The sequence below is a fragment of the Vulpes vulpes genome, chromosome 2, assembly GCF_048418805.1.
Source record: "Vulpes vulpes isolate BD-2025 chromosome 2, VulVul3, whole genome shotgun sequence".
NCBI classification, from domain to species: Eukaryota; Metazoa; Chordata; class Mammalia; order Carnivora; family Canidae; genus Vulpes; species Vulpes vulpes.
In genome coordinates, this window is record NC_132781.1 from 35,041,640 (window position 1) to 35,054,702 (window position 13,063).

Consider the following 13,063-nt stretch of genomic DNA (forward strand, 5'->3'; position numbering starts at 1 on the left):
GTCTGAGTTGCCATCCCCTCATTTCAGCCACAAAAGCTGGGTGGATGGAGCTGTCCAAGGAGCTCTGAGCCTAAGAGCTATGCCACACTGGCACTGAACAGGCACAGACCCCAGTCTGAGTTCCTGGTTGACAGGGCCCAAACCTGTGGCTCCCCCAGAATTCAGCCGACCCCAGAAGGGGAGGGGAGGGAGGGTCCCTAGGGTCAACCCCCATGTCCCTGCATTTTCTAAAGTTCCTCCTTTGAACACGTCCCTTTATTTATTGGGCCTCATTTAACCTCAGCCTTGTCCTCCTGAGATCATTTATCTGGTAACTGTCATTCAGCCTGCTATGGCATTGACGTCATAATCCTATTGATTTCCTCCAAGCTAGTTGGGGGGTTTTCTCGACATCTTCTGTAGGGGCTGATTCCCAGTTCTGATCATTACGGAGGAGGAGGAGGCCTCAGACTGCTATGCATTTGCCTAGAGGACCATCCCGGCGTTCCTCGTTCCCAACCGGGCCCTTCCCAGGCTGGGAGACACGCAACTGTGCGGCAGCCTCGGTTGCTGAAGTGTGAGGTGAAGCCGCTCACTGCCCACCGCCACCTCCGGGAGCTCCCTGAGTGGCTACTGAGGCCGTCCTTCAGTGCAAGAGGCCTGGGCTTCACCAATCGCAGCTTTGCTTGGCCCGGAACCCCGCCCCTCTCCGCCATCTTGGATCCGGAGGGGTGAGGGGGCCCCAGTCAGCTCTGGGGAAGTGGGTGAGGGTGGGGTGAGGCCACCGCTCCAGCCCACGTGGCCGCGACCTGCGCCTTCCCGCCACCTGCGGCCGGGGCCTGGCCCCTGTCGAGCTGCAGCTGCAGCTCCCAGACACCACCCCAGCCCGTCGCCAGGGGATTAGTGTCCGTCTGTGGGTTGGGACAACCTCAGTGGGGGTTGTCCCAGGCCCAGACGATGGCTCCCCTTCACCCTTCCCCAGGACCCCTTCCCCAGAGTCCAGCTTGGGCAGAGGGGATTGTGTTGGGGGGTCTGACAGCCTGGGGTGCTGATCTCTCCCAGAGCTGAGGTGTGGGGTGACGGGAGTCCCCCTCCCCGCCAAGCCTGAGCCACATGTGCTGGGAAGTTCATTTCCCCTTGTTTTGCAGAACGGGCTCAGGGATTGACCCCGGGAGTGACCCCAGTGTCAGGAGGCATTAATGATCTCCATACGGGCAATAAACAGGCAGACCGGCTGGCTTGGTGTGGAGGTGCCCTGGAATGGGGCCGCCTTATTAGCCTCACATTCGCTCATGGGTAGAGGCTTAATTAGCAGGGGCTCCCTCATCCGTCTCCCCTCCCCCAAACATCCTTGAGCTCAATGGGAACATGGTTGGAGACACTGGAGTTCTCTGGCTGGTTCCTTTGCTCCTCATGGGCCTCCTCAAGAGGCAGACTCTTCGGCCGTCGGCTTGGCCATTTGTCTACCTCTAATAGGACTTCGAACTTAGTCCTCCTGATAAAGCCTCTCTTGTTTTTAAAAGCCCCCAGAGGTCAAGACCATGCATTCTGAGTCAGCTCACTTTTTTGTCTACAAGAACCTAGGAGCAAGAAGGCCTTACTCTTCTTTAACTTAAATCTCTCCTATTTGAATTTGAGCCCAATTTTCCCAAAGGGAAATTTCTCAAGGGAATAAATAGGTGGTTACCAGCTTGTATGTGGGTGCGGGAAGGAAGGGGGGTGATCCTCAGCAACTGCCTAAACTATTAAAATCACCCTCTGATGTATCCCATCTCTTTCTCCAAATTCATTTCCATCAGATTGGTTCCCTATTATAGGTGTGTGACTTAACCTTTTTTGGGCTTCACTTTTCTTATCTGTCTAGTTCATTTAAGATTCACGGAACACTACATGGTAGGCACAGTGCTAAGGGCTAGAGAAGTGAAGCAGAGGAAAACCCAGGCCCTACTTGAGGGGAGCTCCCAAACTAGTGTGGGAGACAGACAGACTTGTAAACGCAAGCAGTAATAAAATGTGCTCAGGGCTGTAATCTAAGTCCATATTGGGTATGATGAGAGTATGAAAGAGGGAGGTACCAACTTATCCTGCCTCGTTGAGGAAGGTTCCATGAGCAGATACATCTGAACCCATCTTTTAAAGATGAATATGTATGTGATCCTGAGGGAGAATGTGACAAAGATATTTCAGGAAAAGGGAAGAACCTGGAGGAAGGCACAGAGGACATGTTTGAGGAGCAGTAGGGCTGCAGTGGTAGAAAATGAAGCTTTGTGGGAAGGTAGAGTTTGGGAAGGGGCTTCTAAACTGTGTTAACAACTTTATCTAGACAGCCATTGCAGTACATTGAGTTCCACAGAAATAGCACCAGGGCACTTGAGAGCCAGACAGGCACTGACTGGGTACCTCTGAGCCTTAATGAGGAAAAATAAACATGGGCAAAGGAGATCCTAAGAAGGATCCTGAGAGGCAGAACTTCATCATGTGCATTCCTTCTGCTAACTTGCTGGCTGGGGCACAAGATGAAGTGCGAAGTTGCTTCAGCCAACTTCTCAAAGTTTTCTAAGTAGTGCTCGGAGAAGGGGAAGACATGTCTTCTAAAGAGAAAGGAAAATTTGAGGACATGGCAAAGACTGACAAGGCTCATTATGAAAGAGACATGAAAACCTGTATCTGTAGCTTCTAATGAAGAAATAATAGAAAAGTTCAAGGATCCCATTGTATCCAAGAGGACTCTTTGGCCTTCACCTTGTTTTATTCTGAGTAACGTCCAAAAATCAAAGGAGAACGTCTGGGTCTGTCCATTGATGATGTTGCAAAGGACCTGGAAGAGACTTGAAATAACACCGCTGCAGATGACAGGCAGCCTCGTGAGAAAAAAGCTGCTAAGTGGAAGGAAAAATAGGAGAAGGATATTGCTGTATACCAAGCTGCAGGGAAGTTGATGCAGCAGAAACAGGAGATGTCTAGGGCTGAACAAAGCAAGAAAAAAAGAAGGTGAGGAAGATGATGATCATGGTGGAAAAGTTGGTTCTTGCGAAGTTTTTTTTTTTTTTCTTCTCCAGAAAGCATTTAACTCCCCTGAACCCAATTCACTCCTTTTAATGTTAAAAAAAAAAAAAAAAAGGAATGTAAGGCTGTGTGAAATTTGTTTTTAAATTGTACAGTGTCTTTTTTTTAAATAATTGACACACTACCAAATGTGTCTTTCACTAACCCTATCACATTGTATCATTGTATTTTTAATAGCTACTAACCTTTGTAGGTGCAGTATGGACATGGAAATTTAAAGCAGGTTCTTGTTGGTGGACAGCCCAAATCAGATGTATGGGGATGATAATTTTGTCATCTTCCATTGATTCTCACACAGCTTACATGAAATAATTGTTTTTCTGTTCACTCTGTAATTGCAAAAAAAAAAAAAAGTTGCAGCTGTTTTGTTGACATTCTTTTTTTTTTTTTTTTTTTTAAGATTTTATTTATTTATTTATTTATTTGGGAGAGAAAGAACATAAGTCAAGGTTGGGGCAGAGGGGGAAGGAGAAGTAGATTCTCCACTAAGCCAGAATCCCGACACGGGACTTCATCCTGGGACCCCAGAATCACGACCTGAACCTAAGGCAGATGCTTAACCAACTGAGTCACCCAGGTGCCCCTGTTTTATTGACATTCTGAATGCTTATAAGTAAATACAAATTTTTAAAACATATTGTCCTTTTCATAGGTCTGAAATTTTTCTTGAGGGGAAGCTATAGTCTTTTGCTTTTGTCTATTTTGGATCACATGAATTATTTAAGGTATTTATCTTTTCATTTAGTTAGCTGATACGTAGCTTTTGTCTATACACCTGCATATAATGAGGGCAATACAAGTTGAATTGAGACAGAAAGAAACAAACAAAAAAACACCCCTATCTAAGGGCAATTGGAAGCCAAAAGGGTTTTTAGGAGGGAAGAGGGCTGGATTGATCAGGCTAGGGTGGGAAGATTTGAGGTGAAGAGTGGCAGCAGGGAAACAGCTTTTGGAGGCAGTGAGATTAATAGAGTATTTAGGAGAAGTGGAGTAGGAAAGAGGCAGGGCAGAAGCTAAGGCTGTTTCTGGGCAGGAATATGATATACATTTGTCATTTTCACTCCCCGGGTCACTCAGCTTTTTTTACATTCAGAAAAGTTGATAGTTTTAGGGGAAAGAATCATTCCCATTGAGAATTTTGATGTGACTGTCAGTGAAGGGGCTCTGTCCATCCATGTTAGATGCTCTCTTCCCAGAATTCTAATCTTGAACGTAATGGCAGAAAGAAGGAAGAAATGTGAGTTTAATCTTCCTCTTTGGGCCTCAGCTTCCTTATCTGTATGTATCGTTTAACATTCAAGAAACACTGCGTGGTCCATAACATTTTTTTAAAGATTTTATTTATTCATTTGACAGAGAGAGCACAAGCAGGGGAGTGGTAGAAAGAAGGAGAGGCAGAAGCGGCCTCCCCACTGAGCAGAGAGCCTGATGCAGGGCTCCATCCTGGATGCTGGGATCATGACCTGAGCCAAAGACAGATGCTCAATCAGCTGAGCCACTCAGGGACCCCAGGTAACATTCTTATACTACATTCTTCCATCTTCATGCTCTGAAGGAGTTATTCACCTGCACCCATTGCTTGGCTCCCCAGAACTGCTCAGCCTCTGTCACTTGTAAGCCTGGATCTTCAGCCTTTCCTTCAAGCTGGTGAGTGGATCTGTCCTTCCAGTAAATTCCCTCTCTGCTTAAGCCAGCCAGAGGTTTGTTCCAGTCATGACAAGACTGAAGTTGGAAATACAAGAGCTGAAGATTTGGAACACATTGAGGCATGGTGGTGGTGGTGGTGGTGGTGGTGGTTATACTGGTAGTTGATGAGGCCACTAAGGGAGAATTCATAGAAAGAGAAAAGAAGACCAAGAAGAGAGTCTGGAGGATGTGGAAAAGAAGAAAGGAAACCGACATGCAACCTAAGAAGGGTCAGTTAGAGTTGGCCAAGACAGAGTGCAATCCTGGCAAAAAAGAGGACTTTTTCAGAGCAAGGGAGCTGTGGGCAGTGTAAAATACTGGCAAGGGTGTCAAGTAGGGGATGTAAATGATTAGGGGAGGGAGGCAATTAGAGGTCACTGAGGACCTTAGGAAGAGCAGATCAAGTGCAGGGGAAAGGAGTCTACCGGCTTCCCAGCCTGTAGGAGGATCAAATGAGTTGGCTTTAGTAAATGGGGAGGGGCCACCAAATAAGAGAGACAGACACTCTAGTTTCCCTGGGCTTCTGGAAAGAGCAGTAGTGCTAGCCTTCTCTATCATCCTTCCCTCTTTTGCATGGTTACTAAAATTTGCCAGCAAGCCCCTACATACCACTGGAGCCCTCATCCACCCAGGAGGCCTGTCCTGGGGGGTGGGGAGGGGTGGGGGGGTGTCTGTCTCAGATTCACTTAGCAGCCCAGGGGCCCAGCTGAGAGGCTGAAGACAGCCCTGCCTGTTGTCCTGGATTCTACTTCTGCTGCTTTAGAGTCAAATATCTCCTTGTAGAGAATTTGGCAATCACAGCCAGATGTGAAGGAAACAAAAGAGATAACCACTGTCAGCATTTTGCCAGATTACCTTCTTTTTTCTTTACTTAAAAAATATATATATTTTTAAATTATGAAACAAAATAGATCTAGAAAAGTGAGTCATTGGCTTTTCAGATGAAGGTTGTTTTCATGAACCATTGAACACTGTTTTTGTATATTTAAGCACTGGTCCGCAATTTTTATAATTTTTCAGGATTTTCTTTTTTTCCCCTAATTGATATTTAGCCCATTACTTATGCTCTTGACAACTTATACAAGCAAAGAGTTGGAATAGCAGAAATGTTATTTAATTAAATTATGGCCACTTCACTTACCATATTGTGATGTATGGTATGATTGAAATTTTACAAACAATTAATTATATCTGCAGGGACCCACAGCCAGCTGTGATTGGTAGTTGTCTCAGACAAGGTAAGATTATGGATGTTCTTCATCATTTTCTGTGGCTTATTTCTTTATTTGGTTTGTATATAAATTTTTCTATAATGAGTATGTATTTCTGTTTTAATAAGAAAAATAGAAATAAGAACAATAATAATAATTAACAGCTGACTGTAAAAACTTACCATATGCCAGTAAGCTAAATGCTTGATGTAAGTTCTCTTGCTGAAAGCAACGACATAACATAAACACTATTATCCCACTTTTCTGTAATATTTATTCATTTATTTATTTATTTGAGAGAACACATATATGCTCATGAGCCAGGGGAGGGTCAGAGAGAGAGGAAGAGAGAGAATTTGAAGCAGACTCCCCGCTGAGCTGAAACCAAGAGATGGGCCCTCAACTGACCAAGTCACCCAGGTGCCCCTCTATTATCCGCTTTTAAAAATAAACTTTATAGGGATCCCTGGGTGGCGCAGCGGTTTGGCACCTGCCTTTGGCCCAGGGCGCAATCCTGGAGACCCGGGATCGAGTCCCACATTGGGCTCCCGGTACATGGAGCCTACTTCTCCCTCTGCCTGTGTCTCTGCCTCTCTCTCTCTGTGACTATCATAAAAAATAAATAAATAAATAAATAAATAAATAAATAAATAAATATTAAAAAAAAATAAAAATAAACTTTATAGAGGTGCCTGGGTGATTCAGTTGTTTAAGCATCAGCCTTTGGCTCAGGTCATAATCCCAGGGTCCTTGGATCAAGCCCCACATCTGGCTTCCTGCTCAGAGTCTGCTTCTCCCTCTTCTCCCTGCTTATGCTCTTTGTTGCTATCTTTGTCTCTCTCTCAAATAAATAAATAAAATCTTTTAAAAAAATAAAATAAACTTTTTATTTTAGAATAGATCTGAAGGAAAGCTGCAAAGATAGTAATATAATTCCCATATTGCTCACACTAGTTTCCCCTATTGTTAACATCTTGCATTAATATGGTGTCATTGTCACAACAAATTGACTAATATTGGTACATTATTATTAAGTAAGGTCTATACATACTTTATTCAGATTTCCTTAGGTTTAACCTAATATCCTTTGTCTGCTCCAGAATCTCATATAGGATATCACATTCCATGTAGTCTCCTTAGGCCATTCTTGGCTAAAACCCTTTCTCCAATTCTCCTTGTTTTTGATGACTGTGACAGTTTTAAGGAGTGCCAATCAGATATTTTGTAGGAAGCCCCTTAACTGGGGTTTTATGTATTCAGTCATGTCTATCAGTACAACCTCATGGATATTTTAATTTTATACTTTGAGTTAAAATCCAATTCTGTGTTATTTATTTTGTCACCCAAAATGTTCCTGTTCTGGCCACTTGGAGCTCTTTCTCTGTCTGGTTTCTGTTTGCCTTTGACATACCATCATTATTATCCCCCTCTTATAGATGAAAAGACTGAAGTCAAGAGAAGATGAATAAAAGCCCCAGGATTATACTGATGGTCAGTAGGAGTCTCTTTCTGACATCCAGGCAGAAAGTATGACCACTATACTTCACTGCCTTTTGAAGTGATTTTGCAACCTTGAGATATCATTGAGGATTTCTATCTTCTCAAAGTGTTTTAAATCTACTTTTATTTTTTATTTATTTACTTTATAAATAACTTTTTAAAATATTTATTTGTTTGTTTGTTTATTTATTTATTTTAGAGAGAGAGTGTATGAGTGCACAGGCACAAATGGGGGAAGGGTAAGGAGAAAGAATCTCAAGCAGACTCCCCACTGAGCACAGAGCCTGACCTGGGGCTTGATCTCATGACCCTGAGATTGTGACCTGAGGGTGATGGACACTGAGGTGGGCACTTGACGGGATGAGCATTGGGTGTTGTTCTATATGTTGGCAAATTGAACACCAATAAAAAATAAATTTATATAAAAAAAAAAGAAAGAAAGAAAGATTGTGACCTGAGCTGAAACCAAGAATCAGATACTTAACCAACTAAGCCACTCAGGTACCTATAAATCTAGTTTTAAATTTCTAATTTTTTTAAAAATATATTTATTTTTTTATTCATGAGAGATACAGAGAGAGAGGCAGAGACACAGGCAGAGGGAGAAGCAGACTCCATGCAGGGAGCATGATGTGGGACTCGATCCTGGTACTCTGGGATCACACCCTGAGCCAAAGGCAGATACTCAACTGCTGTACCACCCAGGCATCCCTGACAGATTCTCATTGGTCAGAGGTAGATAGGTAGGTGGGTTACCCTTCATATGTCCTTTTAGTTTAAAGTCCTATAATTGGCTAGGGATGGTGTTTCTCACCTATGCCTGAAATGGAGATCCAGTCAAGCACTTTCTCTAAATTTACCTGATGTGAAGATTTACCTGGGACATTTATTAAGAATAAATATTCCCAGGCCTTTTCAACAATTCTGAGAAAGTCAGGGATGGAGTCCAGACATTTTTAACACTTGTAATAAGCATCTCAGGCAAGAAAGTGGGATGCAAATTCTTATTCTTTGCTCTTGGCTCATCCTTTTCATCCTAGCTCGTCTCTCTTTGAGAACTTGGCAAGCTGTGTTTTAGTCTTGGGCCTCCTGAGGGCACAACCTGCCTTATGGACTTACCAGTGGTAACCAGGTGCCCACACTGGGCTGGTGTTCAGTCCTTATCTGCTGTCCTAATAAGTTCTCAAATAGACTTCTCCACATGCAAATGCATGTCCTATTTTTATTAGAGGATGTAGTACTTAGGGTCCATGGCTTCACAGAATTTTCTTTTTCTTTTTCTAAGGTTTATTTATTTATTTGAGAGAGAGAGAGAGAGAGAGAGAGAGATTGACTGCAAATGAGGGGAGGGGCAGAAGGAGAGGGAGAGAATCCTCCAGCAGACTCTGTGTTGAGTGCAAAGCATGATGTGGGGCTCAATCCCAGGACTCCAAGATCATGACCCCAGCTGAAATCAAGAGAAGTCTGCTTAATTGACTGAGGCACCCAGACACCCCTAGAGTTTTCTTTTTAATCAACTTTACTGAGATATAATTTGCATACAATAAACTGAACCCATTTAAACTATAAATTTGAAGAGTTCTGACAAACATAACCATGCAACCAATGTAACCATGACCATGATCAAGATGCAGAATATTTCCATTTCTGTAAGAGTTCCCTCAAAAGTTCCCTCTTATCCCTTTGGAGCCAATCTCTCCTTCAGCCCAGCCCCAGGTAACTTCTGCTCTTCCTGTCAAAATAGATTAATTTGCATTCTCTAGAATTACATGTAAATGGAATAAATTGTATATTCTTTTGTGTCTGGCTTCTTTTCATTCAGCATTATAACCTTGAGATTTGTCTATACCAGTAGGTAGATCAGTCCTTTTTACTGCTGAATGGTATTCCATTAAATGGAACAATTTGCTTATTCAGTCACTTTTTGATGGGCATTTGTATTGTTTCCAGATTTGTCTATTGTAAATAAAGCCTCTCTAGACATTTGTGTACAACTCTGTGTATGGACATGTTTTTACTTCTCATGGAATTTTCTAGGACTAGGGTAGAGGTGGCCAGGAGTGGCGACATCAGTAAAACCCCTCCCTCATGCCTTAAGTCAATAAACATTTATTTGGACAATGATGTGCCAAGCCTGCACTGCAGACCAAGCAGGACAAAGAAGGCTCTCATGACCCTTTGGTGTGGTCAGCATTTTGGCAGAAGTGCTTCTGCAGAGTAAGCCAGCCCAGCCAGGGAGACCAAGAGCGCCTTGAAAATCTTCAGACCCACGTTCCGAGAAGGCTTCATTTGGAATGCAGGTGTGTAAGGGAAAGTTTTTAATGCTTATAGGGAAAGATTTTTTAGCTAAATTATCTCTTTTTTTTTTTTCTCACTTAACACCAAGGTAGATTTCCCTGAGAGGTCGGAGTTCCTTCTAGGAGGAGAGAGAAATGTGAACAGACCGTTCTAGACCCTTCCAAATGTACCCAAACGTGAGCCTGGGCAGGGCCTCTGAACAATCAGAAAGAAAGATGTATTTGTTTCCCAGGGCTGCCATGACAACTCATCATAGACTTGTGGCTTAAACTATAGTCATTTTTCTTCTCACACTTCTGCAGACCAGAGTTGGGAATCAAGTTGCCAGGAGACCCACACTCTCTCTGAAAATTCTAAAGGAGAATCTTTCCTTTCTCATTCCAGAGTGGCTCCAGTTCTTTGGCTTGTGGCAGCGTAAGTCTAATCTTCATATGGCCTTCTTGCCTGTGTTTCTCTCTGTGTCCTTTCTCTTGTAAGGACACCAGTCATTAGATTTAGGGCCCACTCTAAACCCAGGAAGATGTCACCTTGAGATCCTTAACTGAGCCTATCCAAATAAGATCAGATTCACAGGTAAAAGGGGATCGGACTTAATATATCTTTGGGAGACATTATTGAACCTACCATAGAAGGCGAAATATCAGTAGTTAAAAAAAAAAAAAACAACTTTAGCCTAAAAACTAATAGTAATACAAGTCAATATTATTAAGAGTTTCCTATGTGTCAGGATCTGTCCTAAACACTAGCCATAAAATATCCCACTTAATCCTCTCAGCAATTCTGAGGCAGGTAAGATCATTAGCTTCAATCTGACAAAGGAGGAAATCATGCATGGTACCAGGAGCTTCATTAACATATCCATGGTTACAACAAATAAGCAGTCCGACCCCAGAACCATTGCATCATTTTAGCAGGTATTGAGGAGAAGCACATCCCAGAGCATGCTCTGCCCCTGTGGTTTTTGGAGATTTTGAACATCTTTTAGGGCCTGGGAGAGTTGGGGGGTGGTGGTGTAAGCAGTGGGAGGGGCCTCCCAGGCCTACGCCTGTAGACAGGGGGGGGGGGGGGGATATGGTATGTCAATCTACTGCCTGGCTGGCTCTGTCCACCAGTCCTTTTCTTTTTTTTTTTTTTTTAATTTTTTTTTTTTAATTTTTTTTTTTTTTTAATTTATGATAGTCGCAGAGAGAGAGAGAGAGAGAGAGAGAGAGGCAGAGACACAGGCGGAGGGAGAAGCAGGCTCCATGCACCGGGAGCCCGATGTGGGATTCGATCCCGGGTCTCCAGGATCGCGCCCTGGGCCAAAGGCAGGCGCCAAACCGCTGCGCCACCCAGGGATCCCCCACCAGTCCTTTTCAACCCTTGAGCCTGGGGACCACCATGAGGCAGAAGGACCAGGCAGGAACCAATACAGAATCTTGGGAATAGAAGCTGAGGTGACATCTTACTTTTGAAACATGCATCTCAAGCGTAAGGCAGGAAGCCCAGCATCTGATGTGTGACAGGAATGAGGATGTTCAGGGTGAGGCTGGCTTGCAGCTGGGAGCAACTTTGGGAGTCCCATCCATCTGGTGTAGAGGTTTGCCCTGCCTGGGAGCCAGGCTAGACTGGGCAGCTGTCTTCTTGACCTGGTATCTATGAATGGACTTTGTAAAGTAAGATACTGACAGCATCACAAGTAACCAGCCAAGGAGCAGAAGAGAAACAGTGAATAGAGGGGTCCTCCCCCTTCAACTAGGGTTCCCTCTACCCACTTGAAGGATTTGTTCTTTTCTCTTCATTCTTCCTTAGTGAATCAACCTACTTTCTTCAGGTAACCAATTTTGAAACCTACCCACTGTGCCTGGGTGGCTCAGTGGTTTAAGTGTCTGCCTTCAGCTCAGGTCATGATCCCAGGGTCCTGGGATCAAGCCCCACATCAGGCTCCCTGCTCAGTGGACTCTGCTTCTCCCTTTCCCTCTGCTGTTTCCCCTCTCTCTCTATCTATCTCACCTGCTTTCTCTCAATTAATAAACAAATCTTAAAAAAAAAAAAAAAAGAAACCTACCCACTACCCATATGAACCCAAGAAAAGCTGAGACCAGTAACTGACCAACCCCAACTCTAGTGTGCAGATGGATGATACAGCAATGGCCTGTGAACAGTTCAGAAAAGCAGCCAGCACAAATTCAGTACTAGGCATATTAATAGGAGCCAATGTTTATTGATCACTCATGTGCTAGGCACCAAGCTGAGTTGTTTTTATGCACTCCCTCCTTAATTCATAGCTACCCCCATGAGGTGGGATTATTACCTTGATTTCAAAGAAATTGACACTCAAGTTAAAGTCTACCTGAGTCAAAAGCATTTGCTCTTGTCCCCATACATTAGTGGTTCTCAAAATGTGGTCCCTCCACCAGTAGCCTTAGTATTACTGGGAACTTACTAGAAATGCAGGTGCTGAGGCCCCACTCAGACCTCCTGAATCTGAACTCTTTGGGCAGAGCCTAGCAGTCATCCTCCAGGTGATCCTCATGCACACACAAGTTGGAATACTATTGCCCTGCATTATCCCATTTCTTTGAAGATCCAGGCAGGCCAAAATAATCTCATTTTCTTTTGTAATAGGATGTCCAGACTGGCAGATGAAAAAGATACCCTGTCTCTAGAGTTCAGCAAACCCTTTGATCTACTTATTAAGAAATCTTAAGGAAAATGTGGAGGAGATTGATTGGGAAGGAGGCAGAACACAGCATGATGATGAGTTACCCTACAGGCAGATAGGATGAGTGACAGTTAGACAGTCATACCCTTAGAGTGTGAGTTGACAGGTCAGTACAAATGTGGTAGGAAGTCTCTACTAAGGAACATCCCAAAGTGCTGCCCAGTTTGGGCTTCAATAAATAGTGTAGAAGATGGCATGGTATCAGTTCAGTAGATATCACATAGCTGGGGGAGATGGGAAGTACCTTGGATAACAAAATGAAGACCCAACATGATTTTGACCGACCAGAAACAGAAATTAAGTATAAAATTGAGCACATGATCACCATGTATGGTTGTGTAATCTGTTCCCTCCCTAGTGCATTTTACTTGGGTTGAGGGATTAAATGGGAGCTGAAATAAAGGCACTTTAGTCAATTTCACCTACAGGAGGAGGGCCCATTTTGAAGTTGACATTAAAGATATTTTATGAACTTGCAGCAGTGTTAACCCATTATTTTTTTTAACTGTGGTAAAATATATACAACATAAAAATTGCATTTTAATCATGTAAACAATTTTTAATTGTGGTAAAACATATGTGATGTAAAATTTATATTTTTGATAAATTTTCATTGTAC

At 43.4% G+C, this 13,063-nt stretch overlaps 1 pseudogene; it reads left to right on the forward strand.

Moving 5' to 3' along the window:
* Window positions 1-2,407: 2,407 nt before the first annotated feature.
* LOC112918150 (high mobility group protein B1 pseudogene) lies at window positions 2,408-2,974 on the forward strand (annotated as a pseudogene).
* The last annotated feature ends 10,089 nt before the right edge of the window (window positions 2,975-13,063 follow it).